This window comes from Antechinus flavipes, chromosome 1 (assembly GCF_016432865.1).
Source record: "Antechinus flavipes isolate AdamAnt ecotype Samford, QLD, Australia chromosome 1, AdamAnt_v2, whole genome shotgun sequence".
Lineage (NCBI taxonomy): Eukaryota > Metazoa > Chordata > Mammalia > Dasyuromorphia > Dasyuridae > Antechinus > Antechinus flavipes.
In genome coordinates, this window is record NC_067398.1 from 479011806 (window position 1) to 479024611 (window position 12806).

The 12806-nt window shown below is 33.5% G+C and overlaps 1 protein-coding gene across 1 annotated transcript in view; it reads right to left on the bottom strand.

The window, feature by feature from the left end:
- The window catches only part of SPIDR (scaffold protein involved in DNA repair), a 531639-nt gene that overhangs the window by 402424 nt on the left and 116409 nt on the right, over positions 1-12806 (bottom strand). The window lies entirely within an intron of this gene.

Sequence of the window (12806 nt, forward strand, 5' to 3'; positions counted from 1 at the left end):
AGATTTCACTTCTTCTGGGCTTCAACTTGCCCATCTGTAAAATATGAAAATGAAAATTGCTATACCCACAGTCACAAACTAGAAACCAAGCTGCTTGACCATAAAATAGTATTTTTTCTATGTTACATTTCTGGATTTATCTGGGTCTTGTTATGGGCCAAGAACGCTACAGGGTGCCCTTCTCATTCTTCTTTGTTCTACAAGCTCTCTTTTTCTTTTAAAAATTAGATGGTTATATAATTCAATTATGACAGCAGCTAGGTGGCTCAGTATTTAGAGCAATGGGCCTGGAATCAGCAAGACCTGAGTTCAAATCCAGTCTCAGATACTAACTAGCTGTGTGACTCTGATTGCCTTAATCCATTGGAGAAGAAAATGGCAAATCACTGCAGTCAATAATCTTTGTCAAGAAAATTTCAAGAACAGTTTTTGTCATGTTAGGGTCCATGAAGTCATAAAAGATTACTGAATGACTGAACAACAATAATAATTCAACACAAAGACTACTGAATGAATGGCCAACTACAATAATTAAAAGTCTGTCTAGGAAATGCCAAAGAATAAGAATAGGGATGTGGATTGGCCCTATGATTTAATTGCTATAGGGAACTCTCATGTGAGAGGCCTCCTTCTACCAAAGTTGTTTGGCAATTTCCAAGGCTTGCTAAATTGTCTAGACTTCAATACTCAGAGTCTAAGAGATTGCCCAGGTTTGGGGCAGAAGGAGTACTATGTGTCAGAGGAAGGACTCAAAGTTTTATTCTTCCGTCTTCCAGGATCACTTCCTAATCATTAAATCACACTGCTTTAAAAAAAAAAAACTTTCCAGATAGATAAAATTTATCCATTTAAATATTAAAACTTTTATTTTCAAACATTTTATTGGAAATATTTTTAAATGGAAACAGCAATAACAATTATCATCATGATTAGATGACATTTATTAGTGCCTACTATGTGCTAAGCACCTTACAAATATTATATAATTTGAATCTTAAAACAACTCTTCAAGGTAGGTACTATTTTATAGATGAAGAAAATGAGGCAAACAGATTTGCCTGGGGTCACACCGCTAGTGTTTGAGACTAAATGTGAATTTGGGTCTTAAGGTTCCAATTCCAATGTCCTGTGCAGTGTATTACCGCAAAGCACTGCATTTCATATTTGTAATGATTATTCAAGAAAAATTTATACATGTGTAATCATGTAAACTGTTTCCATATTAGTCATGCTATAAAAGGAGAAATGGAACAAAAAGAAAATAGCTATGCAAAAAAAAAAAAAAGTGAAAACAGTGTTTTGATCTGCATTCTGATTTCAAATACCAAAATTCTTATAAATAGAAAGAAGACATATTTTATAACATGACTTGTATGGAAATATGTTTTACATGATTGCACATATAAAACCTATATAAAATTGCTTAGCATCTTAAAAAGGAGGGAAAGAAGGAAAGGATGGAGAAAATTTAGAACTCCAAAACTTTATTAAAAAAATGAATTATAAAAATTGTCTTTATATGTAATTGGAAAAAGTGAAATACTATTAAAAATATAGCATTAAATAAAAGAATAACAAACAGCGAGCAATAGTAAGGAATGATAAGCAAATAGGAATTCAGTGTAAGGAAAGCCTAGGTCCAAACCTCTGACACACACTGGCTGTCTAACCCTAGCTAAATGACTTGATTTCTTAGTGTCTCCAAGAAATTTTCTTCGATAATACATTGCAAAGCAAGTGGCAATCTGCACTACTACTTTTTTCACTGGGAATTCCTTACTCTACTAAATCCCAAATTCTCACTGAAACAAAAAACACAGATGCATAAATGAGCTCTGAGTAGGAACCTAAGAAGTAAAAAACAAAACAAAACATGACTTTAGGGCATAGATTTTGTGAGTTATTTCCAGAGCCTAAGCCCTCTTATTTGGTTTTATTTTTATTCACTTGTTCTGTTTCTTACATCACCATAATATTGCATGGATTCCTTTCTACTCCCTTCCTAGAGAATCATTCCATGAGTATTTTTTTTTATTTAATTTTATTTAATAATAACTTTATATTGACAGAATCCATGCCAGGGTAATTTTTTTTACAACATTATCCCTTGCACTCGCTTCTGTTTCGATTTTTCCCCTCCTTCCACCCCCTCCCCTAGATGGCAAGCAGTCCTATATATGTTAGATATGTTGCAATATATCCTAGATAAAATATATGTTTGCAGAACCGAACAGTTCTCTTGTTGCACAGGGAGAATTGGATTCAGAAGGTAAAAATAACTCGGGAAGAAAATCAAAAATGCAAATGGTCCATATTCGTTTCCCAGTGTTCTTTCTTTGGATATAGCTGCTTCTGTCATCATTTATCCATTGAAACTCAGTTAGGTCTCTTTGTCAAAGAAATCCATGTCCATCAGAATACATCCTCATACAATATCGTTGTCGAAGTGTATAATGATCTTCTGGTTCTGCTCATTTCACTCAGCATCAGTTCATGTAAGTCTCTCCAAGCCTCTCTGTATTCATCCTGCTGGTCATTTCTTACAGAACAATAATATTCCATAACATTCATATACCACAATTTACCCAGCCATTCTCCAATTGGTGGGCATCCATTCAATTTCCAGTTTCTAGCCACTACAAACAGGGCTGCCACAAACATTTTGGCACATACAGGTCCCTTTCCTTCTTTAGTATTTCTTTGGGATATAAGCCCAATAGAAACACTGCTGGATCAAAGGGTATGCACAGTTTGATAACTTTTTCGGCATAATTCCAGATTGCTCTCCAGAATGGTTGGATTCGTTCACAATTCCACCAACAATGCATCAATGTCCCAGTTTTCCCGCAACCCCTCCAACATTCATCATTATTTTTTCCTATCATCTTAGCCAATCTGACAAGTGTGTAGTGGTATCTCAGAGTTGTCTTAATTTGCATTTCTCTGATCAATAGTGATTTGGAACACTCTTTCATATGAATGGTAATAGTTTCAATTTCATCATGAAAATTGTCTGTTCATATCCTTTGACCATTTATCAATTGGACAATGGCTTGATTTCTTATAAATTAGGGTCAGTTCTCTATATATTTTGGAAATGAGGCCTTTATCAGAACCTTTAACTGTAAAGATGTTTTCCCAGTTTGTTGCTTCCCTTCTAATCTTGTTTGCATTAGTTCTGTTTGTACAAAGGCTTTTTAATTTGATATAATCAAATTTTTCTATTTTGTGATCAGTAATGGTCTCTAGTTCATCTTTGGTCACAAATTTCTTTCTCCTCCACAAGTCTGAGAGATAAACTATCCTATGTTCCTCTAATTTATTTATAATCTCATTCTTTATGCCTAGGTCATGGACCCATTTTGATCTTATCTTGGTATATGGTATTAAGTGTGGGTCCATGCCTAATTTCTACCATACTAATTTCCAGTTATCCCAGCAGTTTTTATCAAATAATGAATTCCTATCCCAAAAGTTAGGATCTTTGGGTTTGTCAAACACTAGATTGCTATAGTTGACTATTCTGTCTTGTGAACCTAACCTTTTCCACTGATCAACTAATCTATTTCTTAGCCAATACCAAATGGTTTTGGTGACTGCTGCTTTATAATATAATTTTAGATCAGGTACAACTAGACCATCTTCATTTGATTTTTTTTCATTAATTCCCTTGAGATTCTTGACTTTTTATTGTTCATATGAATTTTGTTGTTATTTTTTCTAGATCATTATCCATGAGTATTTTTTAGAGAAAATAAGTACAACTCATCAAAACATTAAAAAAGTCTCAAAACATGTGCAATGTGTAACACCTCTGAATCTCCCACCTCCCTGAAAAACAAGGGATATATTCATTAGAGTATATTAGAATTAGAATCCTGTTTTATTTTTACAATTTTGTTTTCTTTACTTGAGATTTTTTTGATATGTCACTATACATTCCATTTACATTGTTGTAGGTCACTGCATATATTATTTTCTTGGCTCTGCTTCCTTTGTTCTTCATCAGTTCATAGAAATCTTTTCACGCTTCTCTATATTCATCATGCATTACTTCCGACTGCACAAAAATATTTCATTACATTCCCATATCACAGTTTATTTAGCCATTCCACAATGGATGAATCTCTCCTTTATTTCTAATTCTTAGCTATTTCAAAAATGCCAACACAAATATTTTGCAATATATTTGAATCCCCAGAATTCTTTGGCTGAAAATGTATAGACATTTTTAGTCACTTTATTTGCATAATTCTATATTAATTTCCAAAATGGTTCTACCATTTCACAGCTCCACCTATAATTCATTAGTGTGTCTATCCTTCCATAACCCTTCTAACAGTCATTAGTGCCAATTTTGTGTGTGTGCCTAGGCCTTTTTAGACTACTTCCAAGTTTGGGACTGTGTTCAGGAAGCTGAGTTGCTATAATTCTTATTTCTGAGTTACATGAGATATTTCTTTCATTAATATCTCTTATCTATATGGATACTTCTTTTAAAAGGACCAAATTTTAGCAACACAGATCTCTCTAAAACTTCCAGGAGATGGAGGAAGTAAATGTTAACATCTCAATGTTAAGAAGTGAAAACCGAGGTGAAATAATGGCTTATATTTATAGCTCTATTGGTTATAAAATAAACAAAAGCCAAACCCTGGAACTCTAAATACAGGGTACTAGTCCATAACAGAACAGGCTTTCAACAGAAAACATTTCCAGCCAAAATACTTGAGAAGGGAGTGAATATTTACCAGTCAATAAAGGAAAAGAGGCATGAGGATAAGTGAAATGAGCTGTCTAGAAAGGAGGAACTATGTCATTCAATGCATTTTTCCATAACCATAAGGTTTAAAAAAAGGAATTGAAGATTAGGGAGTTTAAGAAGCTTAATGTTTCACAATGCTTGTTTAATCATTGCTTCAATAACTAAAGATCAAGTTTAATAGGTCCTTTGGAATTTTATTAGCTACAGTGGTCCAGACCATGATTATGAGAGAATCAGTCATCTCTGAATAAAAGAGTGGCGGTTTGCAATTCTTGCTACAGCATGAATAATGAAAATTTATCTGCTTCTTACTGAGAGAAGTGATTCTAAAACTAGGATAGCCATAGGAGTTCTTGAAAGATTCCTCTCTCATAAAAGAACTTGGCCCCAACTGTGTATTTCAGCAAAACATTGTTTATTTGGATGATGCTTTTAAAACCCACGTGACTGCAAAGTTGTCCTGGGCTTGATTTATGAAGTCATGCTAGTATTGTTTACTTGGAAATAACAAAATGCCAAGGAGTTCAATCAACAGGAAAGGCATACTTTTAAAATTTAAGCATCACTAATAATAATGTTTTATAATTGTGAAATGTATTCTTCTAGGAAGAAATATTGGTTATACTTGAATATAATTTTTAAAAATTAAAACAAATAATCTGAAGATAGAAAAAACTGAGAAAAAGAGGAATTTCCCTTCTTCATTTTTTTCCCCTCTCCACTGGCCTCCTCTGAACTTTTTCATTATATCTCAGGAATCTATTCAGATTGTAGGAACAAATCAGCTCTAGAATTAATACTTCATCAGTACCATTGACCTCTGCAGCCCCTCTGATTGAACAAAGCAGAGAGCTCCTCTGAGAACCTCTAATTAAAATGAGCATCCAGGCCAACCATCTCTTAATTTTCCAACTGGTTAATGTATCATGTCAACTCCTCTAATACCTTTAACCTTCTTTTGAGTTTCCTTTTGTGTATAGTTTTCCCCCCATTAAACAGTAAGCTTCTGGAGGGCAAGATTTATCTCTCTCTCTCTCTCTTTTTTTAAATTTATATTCCCAGAGCTTAGAACACTGCTTAGCACATGGTACATATATAATAAATGCTTAATGACTGACTGATTCTTTGGAAACTGATTGAAGAGAGGTGTAAATTGATTACCAAAAAACAAAAATCAATCTGAGTTTTAAATCTAAAATTTAAATAAAAAGAAGATTTCCTACTATGTATCACAAAATCTGTACTGATCTCCAGATTTGAATCTAAGTCTAGGTTTAGTAAGTAACTAGCTGTGTCTATGTGAATATAGATAAATCACTTCATCTTATAGTTAGTTCAATGACTCCCAACCTCTTTGAATTGGAGGACACTTTTTAACATTAAAATATTTCTCTAATCCTGACATAATAGACATTATACTATTAGTATCTATTATTTCAGAAAAATACATACTGACAAAAAGCTACAGTGGATTAAATTACACTTCAGATGAAATTATATTTTATTAATCATATTATTTACATACAATTAACAATATTAACATATGGGGGTATCATTATTCAGCCAAAATAAAATATGCTTGCTTATTTCTCATTCTAAGTAATTTAATGAGATGAGTGACAACTATTTTGTGGCTTTCAGAGGTTAAGAACATGGACAGAAACCATGAAAGACTTATGAAACTTTAATAGTTGTTGATGATTGGTTCCATATGTAGTTTGTTTTAGTATCTATAATTTGATGCAATAAGGGCAGAAAATCCACTTTCAAATCAATCCAATTCACTGAGCATTTATTGTGTACCTACTATGTTGCAAGAACTGTGTTAGATACATATATCCATACATATATCCATACATTATAAAGACAATATCATAGAGTTTGTGATATCAAAGAGTTTGTGTTCTATGAATGAGGAACAACATGTATACATATAAGTTAATAGAAAATATAGGTAATTTCCCAAGTTATAAGTGAAAGGCACTTTGTTTAAAAAAAGAGGGTCTAATTAACCAATTAATACACATTTATTAAGCATCTACTATGTGCCACGAGGTCTCAAACTTTTTAAATAGAGGGCCAGTTCACTGTCCCTCAGACTGTTGAGGGTCGTACTATAGTAAAAACAAAAACTTTGTTTTGTGGGTCTTTAAATAAAGAAACTTCATAGCCCTGGATTAGGGGGATAATCGTCCTCAGCTGCCACATCTGGCCCACGGGCCATAGTTGTTGTACCCTTGTACCCTGAAGATAAAGATAAAATGAATGAACAGAGATAGTTGTTCTCGGGGAGCTTATATTCTAAGGGACTTCTGAGAGACAGGAAATCACATGGACCAGTACAAAAAAACCAAGAGTGGTAGTCAGGGGATGGAGCCAAGGGTAGACTTATAAGACACATTTGCTAACCTCAAAGATTCTCCAATGTGGTAAGGAATGAAATACATACACAAATAACTATAATTCAGGCTAGAAAGTGATTAAATACAAAGAAGTCACAGTGGCCAGAGGCCAGTAAAGAGGGAGGGAACATTTCTAACTAAGGAAATGATGGCATCATACAAGAGGTAATGCCAGAGGCAGAACTGGAAAAAAATGGCCAAGCCATTAAAAAAAAAATCTCCTTGAATGGGGGCTCATTGGTATGTGTCAGAATAGTCATGTACCAAAACATTCTTGAAGGACAGCAGCTGGACGCCGAACCTTTCAGAGAACATTCCATCCTTCAACAATAGATAGCATATGGGGGTATTGGGCAAATGTCCCTTTTAGAGAAACTCTGTAGCCAGTGTAATCACACGGAAAGTCAGTAGATTTTACTACCCAAACTTGCTTCCTGTTGTGAAGGGGAAAAAATCTGTTACCTCTTTTGAGGCAAATTTCAAAGTCTGATCTCATTCTGGTAAGTGACTAATCTAATTACCTGGATCGGGCATGTCAAAAAAGCTGATTGTTGAATCACAAGATCTCATGGTTGTAAGGGAGCTCAGAGGCCATTTAGACTAACTTGACCTGGAAGAATTATATCTAAGCTGGACTACCAGATACTGATCTAGCCTTTTCTTGACTATCTAAAGGGAAAGGGGACTAAGTCCTTTTCCACCAAGGCAGCGCATTCCATTTTCTAAAAGGTACATTTGTTAAGAATTTTTTTCCCTTTAGACCATGTCCGAATTTTGCTGCCATATACAAATTCCCACAATTCCTGATTCTGGAGTCAAACTGAATGAGACTAATCTCTTTTTTATAAAAGTCTTTTCAAAGACTTAAATTTAACTCTCATGTCTCCAAGTTTTATTTTCTCTCATTCAACTTCATCAACCTATCCTTATGTGGCAGGAATTCAGAGCCCTTTATATTTTTCCTATAATGTATTGCCTTGAACACCATGTATAGCATGCTGCTGATCGTGGCAGAGCTACTCCCCCCTCAGTTCTGGACACTAACAACTTAATATTGCTTGCTGTATCATCCTTGTGAATAGTCATATTACACCACTGAATCTTAATGAGTTTACAATCCACAAAAGAGCCAGGTATTTTTCAGATCAACTGCTTCATAGCTGCACCTATGCTGATATTTTTGAACCCAGGAGTAAAAGAAAATTCATATTTATCCCCATTACATTTCATGTTTTTAAATTTGATTCAAAATTCTAGCCTGACAAGATCATTCAAAAGCCTGAATGGGTTATTTATCACATTAGCTAATCTCCTAATCTTTTGTCTCCCGCAAATCTGAAAGGGGGGGGGGGGGATTTTTGTCCACACACCCAAACAACTCCAGGGCATTCTTCTAGGAGTTAAAATAGGTTTGTTGGACATGTCATTGTAGAACATTTTATTTTTCACACATTAATATTTATATTGTTCCCTCAAAGATATTCTAATCACGTTCAATTTTGTGCAAAATACTTATGTGGTATGTTATAAGCATGTCTTCCTCTTCCACCCTCATTCCCGCAGGATAGGAGGTGTATGAGGGAAAGAAAATACATTTTTGTTTATGAAAAAATTCAAAAAATTAGAGAAAGAAGTGCTTATGCAGGTTCTACAAGTTTAGCTTAGAGAAGAGAAGACAGATAGCTGTTTTTCAGGTCTTTGGAGGACTGCCATATAGAAAAGGGGCTAGGCTTGTTCAGTTTGCTGTGAGAAAGTCAGTTCTGGGAGCAATGGGTGAAAGTTGAAGAGGCTAATTGAATCTCGATGTTAAAAAGTAGAATTCTGAAGGGAAAATGCTCCAAATCACTAATAATGAGAAAAATGAAAATTTAAACTCTGAGGTTTTACCTTACATCCATAAGATTGGAGGGGGAAATCAAAACACTCCAAAAAAGGAAATGGCAAATATTGGAGGAGCTGTGAGAAAATTGGAATAGTGATGTCAAACACATAAGAATACCAATCCATACATATGAGTCCCTGCAGCCCTCATATTGACTTGTTTAAAATATTATGATAATCATAACATTATTTTATTTTATGATATTTTTATTCATTTGGTCAGTGTTTCCCAATAATATTTTAATCTGGCTTAAATAGTACTCACTAGGGTACTGGATCAAAAGCAATAGTATATGCAATATGTGACTGATATTTAACTAGAACATTGAGGCTGGAAGGATCTTCCTCAAATGATCTGCATTGGTTCAGCATTTTATACTCTTGAGAATTTCCTGGAGTCCTGAGAATTTTAACTAACCCGTTAAACTTTTAACTAACCAGTAAATTTCAGAAGACAAAGTAGATTAGTTAGACTTAATTCTCTCCCTCTCTATTTACTTCAACAAGTTGCCTCTGCTTATTTAAAAATAGAATGCTAGGAGCTACTTCACAGAACCATGGTGAGGATAAGAATTTTTTAAATAATAGCTTTTTATTTTTCCAAACATATGCAAAGATAGTTTTTAGCATTCACTTTTGCAAAACCTTGTGTTCTAAATTTTTCTCCCTCACTCCCCCTTGACTCCTCTCCTAGAGAACAAGCAATCTAATACATAGTTTAACATGTGCAATTCTTCTAAACATATTTATATATTTGTCACACTGCAGAAGAAAAATCAGATAAAAGGGGAAGGAAATAAAGGGAAGAAAAACACCAAGGAAACAAAGGGGAAAAAACACCAAGCAAACAAACAAAAAAAAAAGGTGAAAATACTATGCTCTGATCACCATTCAATCTCCATAGTTCTCTCTTTGGATAAGAATGGCACTTGCCATCACAAGTGTATTGGAATCACCTCATTGTTGAACAGAGCCAAGTCCATCACAGTTGAACATCACATAACCTTGTTGTTGTGTACAATGTTCTAGCATCACTTCATGTTAAGTCTTTCCAAGCTTTTCTGAGATTAGCCTGTCTGTCATTTCTTATAAAACAATAATATTCTATTACATTCATATATCATAACTTATTCAGCCATTCCCCAACTAATGGGCATACACTTAATTTCCAATTTCTTGCTATTAAGAAAAAGGGTTGCTACAAATATTTTTGCACGTGTGGGTCCCTTTCCCTCCCTTATGATGAGTTCATAATTCTACCATACCCCTTCCATTATCCATTGTTAACTTTTCCTGTCATCTTAGCCAATGGTGAAGTGATACTTCACAGTTGTCTTAATTTGCATTTCTCTAATCAATAGTGATTTGGAACATTTTTTCATATGACTAGAAATGGCCTTAATTTCTTCATCTGAAAATTGTCTGTTTAGAAAATCCTTTGACCATATATCAATAGGGGAATAAACATGAATCAATTCTCTATATATTTTAGAAATAAGTTCTTTATCAGAAACACTGAATGTAAATTCCCTCCTCCCTTCCCCCCCCCCCCCCCAGTTCTCTGCTTCCCTTCTAATTGTGGCTGCATTGGTTTTGTTTGTACAAAAACTTTTAAATTTAATATAATCAAAATTATCCATTTTGCATATCATAATGTTCTCTAGTTCTTCTTTGACCAAAAATTCTTTCCTTCTCCATAGATTTGAGAGGTAGACTATCCCTTGCTCTCCTAATTTGCTTATAGAATCACCTTTTATGTCTAAATCATCAATCCATTTAGACATTATCTTGGTTTGGGGAGTATAGGTGTTGCTCAATGTCTAGTTTCTGCCATACTATTTTCCAGTTTTTCCAACAATTTTTTGTCAAAGAGTGAATTCTTATCCCAGAAGCTAGAGTCTTTGGGTTTTATCAAACACTAGATTACAATCATTGACTACCGTGTCTTGTGAACCTAATCTATTCCACTGATCCACTATTCTGTTTTTTCGCTAATATCACATGGTCTTCAACTAGGCCACCTTGTTTGCATTTTTTTTCATTAATTCCTTTGAAATTCATTACCTTTTCTTCTTCCAAATTAACTGTTATTTTTTCTAGCTTTATAAAATAATTTCTTCGCAGCCTGCAAAAGTTGTTAATTATTTCTAGTAGTTTTTTTAGTTGATCTCTAGGATTCTCTAATATCATTTGCAAAGAGTGATCATTTTGTTTTCTCACTACCTATTTTAATTCCTTCGATTTCTTTTTCTTCTCTTACTGCAAAAGCTAACATTTCCAACAAAATATTGAACAGTAATGGTGATAATGGGCAGCCTTTTTTCATCTCTTTCCTTATTGGGAATGCTCCTAGTTTATTCTTATTACAAATAATGCTTGCTGGTGATTTTAGGTAGATGAATCATTTTAAGTTTAGTATAGTTAGGCCACTTTACTTTGCTTTTTTTTTTTCATTAATGAGTTTAAGATTTTTTTAACCAAATATGAAATAGAGGAAGTTATAAAAGACAAATCAGGCCATTTCAGGTACATAAAATTAAAAGGGCTTTACGTAAAATAAATGAAGGCAATTAGAGAAATATCATATTAGGGAAAACATATGCATCAAATATCATCAATAAAATTTTGATATGCAAAATATATAGATAGCTGACACAAATATGATACCAAAGAATATTTTCAAATAGATAAAAGGTCAAAGAATATATACTAACATTTGCCAAAAATTAAAAAAGAATTTATAAAATGTTATCCAAAAAATTAATTTCATACTGTACATGACTTTTTGATAACATGCCCTAAATCACTTATAAGTGATTTTAAAATATGTTAAATATAATAGTTACAAATATGATAAAATAAAAATAAATTGAAATATCTCCAAATTCATACTCCTCACCTGTTAAATTAGTAGAGCTGATTTAAAATGGACAAGTCATTTAACCCTGTTTGCCTCAGTTCCCATATCTGAAAAATGAGCCAAAAAAAGCAAATAGCAAACTGACTTAGTATCTCTGCCAAGAAAATCCCAAATGGAATAATGAAGAGTTCAACACAAGTGAAAAAATTTAACAACAAAAATGATAATTATAATTAAAATAATAATAACATTAATAATAATCTTCATTTTACAATTGAGGATAACAGATCTAATATATCACAATGTTTAAAGAGCTAGACTCAAAGTCAAAATCCTACTTTTAGGATAATTTGTTATTGTTCAGTCATTTCAGTCATGTCCAACTCTTCATAACCCCATTTGTGACTTTCATGGCAAAGATAATGGAGTGGTTTACCATTTTCTTCTCCAGTTTTACAAATAAAGGAATGGAAGCAGACAGGCTTAAGTAACTACACATACACAGTGTCTGAAGTCAGATTTGAACTCAGGAAGATGATTCTTCCCAACTTCAGGCCCAGCACTCTATCCACTGTTCTAGGTAATTTTTTAAATCTGTAAGTCTACAGAGAAGCTGCTTCTCTTCATTGCTTGAGGAAAAGAAATCGCCTCATTGGCAGTCCCTTAAATCAGTAAAATCATAAGTTCAATAATCTACCTCTACTCCCTAAAAAGAGAGTGTTGTGGGACATTATTATGCAGCAAGGAATTATAAATGTGAGCAATTCAGAAGAAAAAAACAAAACAGAAGAGCAAACTGAGGAAACACAAGAAAAAGTCCAAATGTATGATATTTATGACAACAATGAAAGTGATAAGGAAACTGAATTCTAAGTAAATGAAGATATTACAGTTCAAG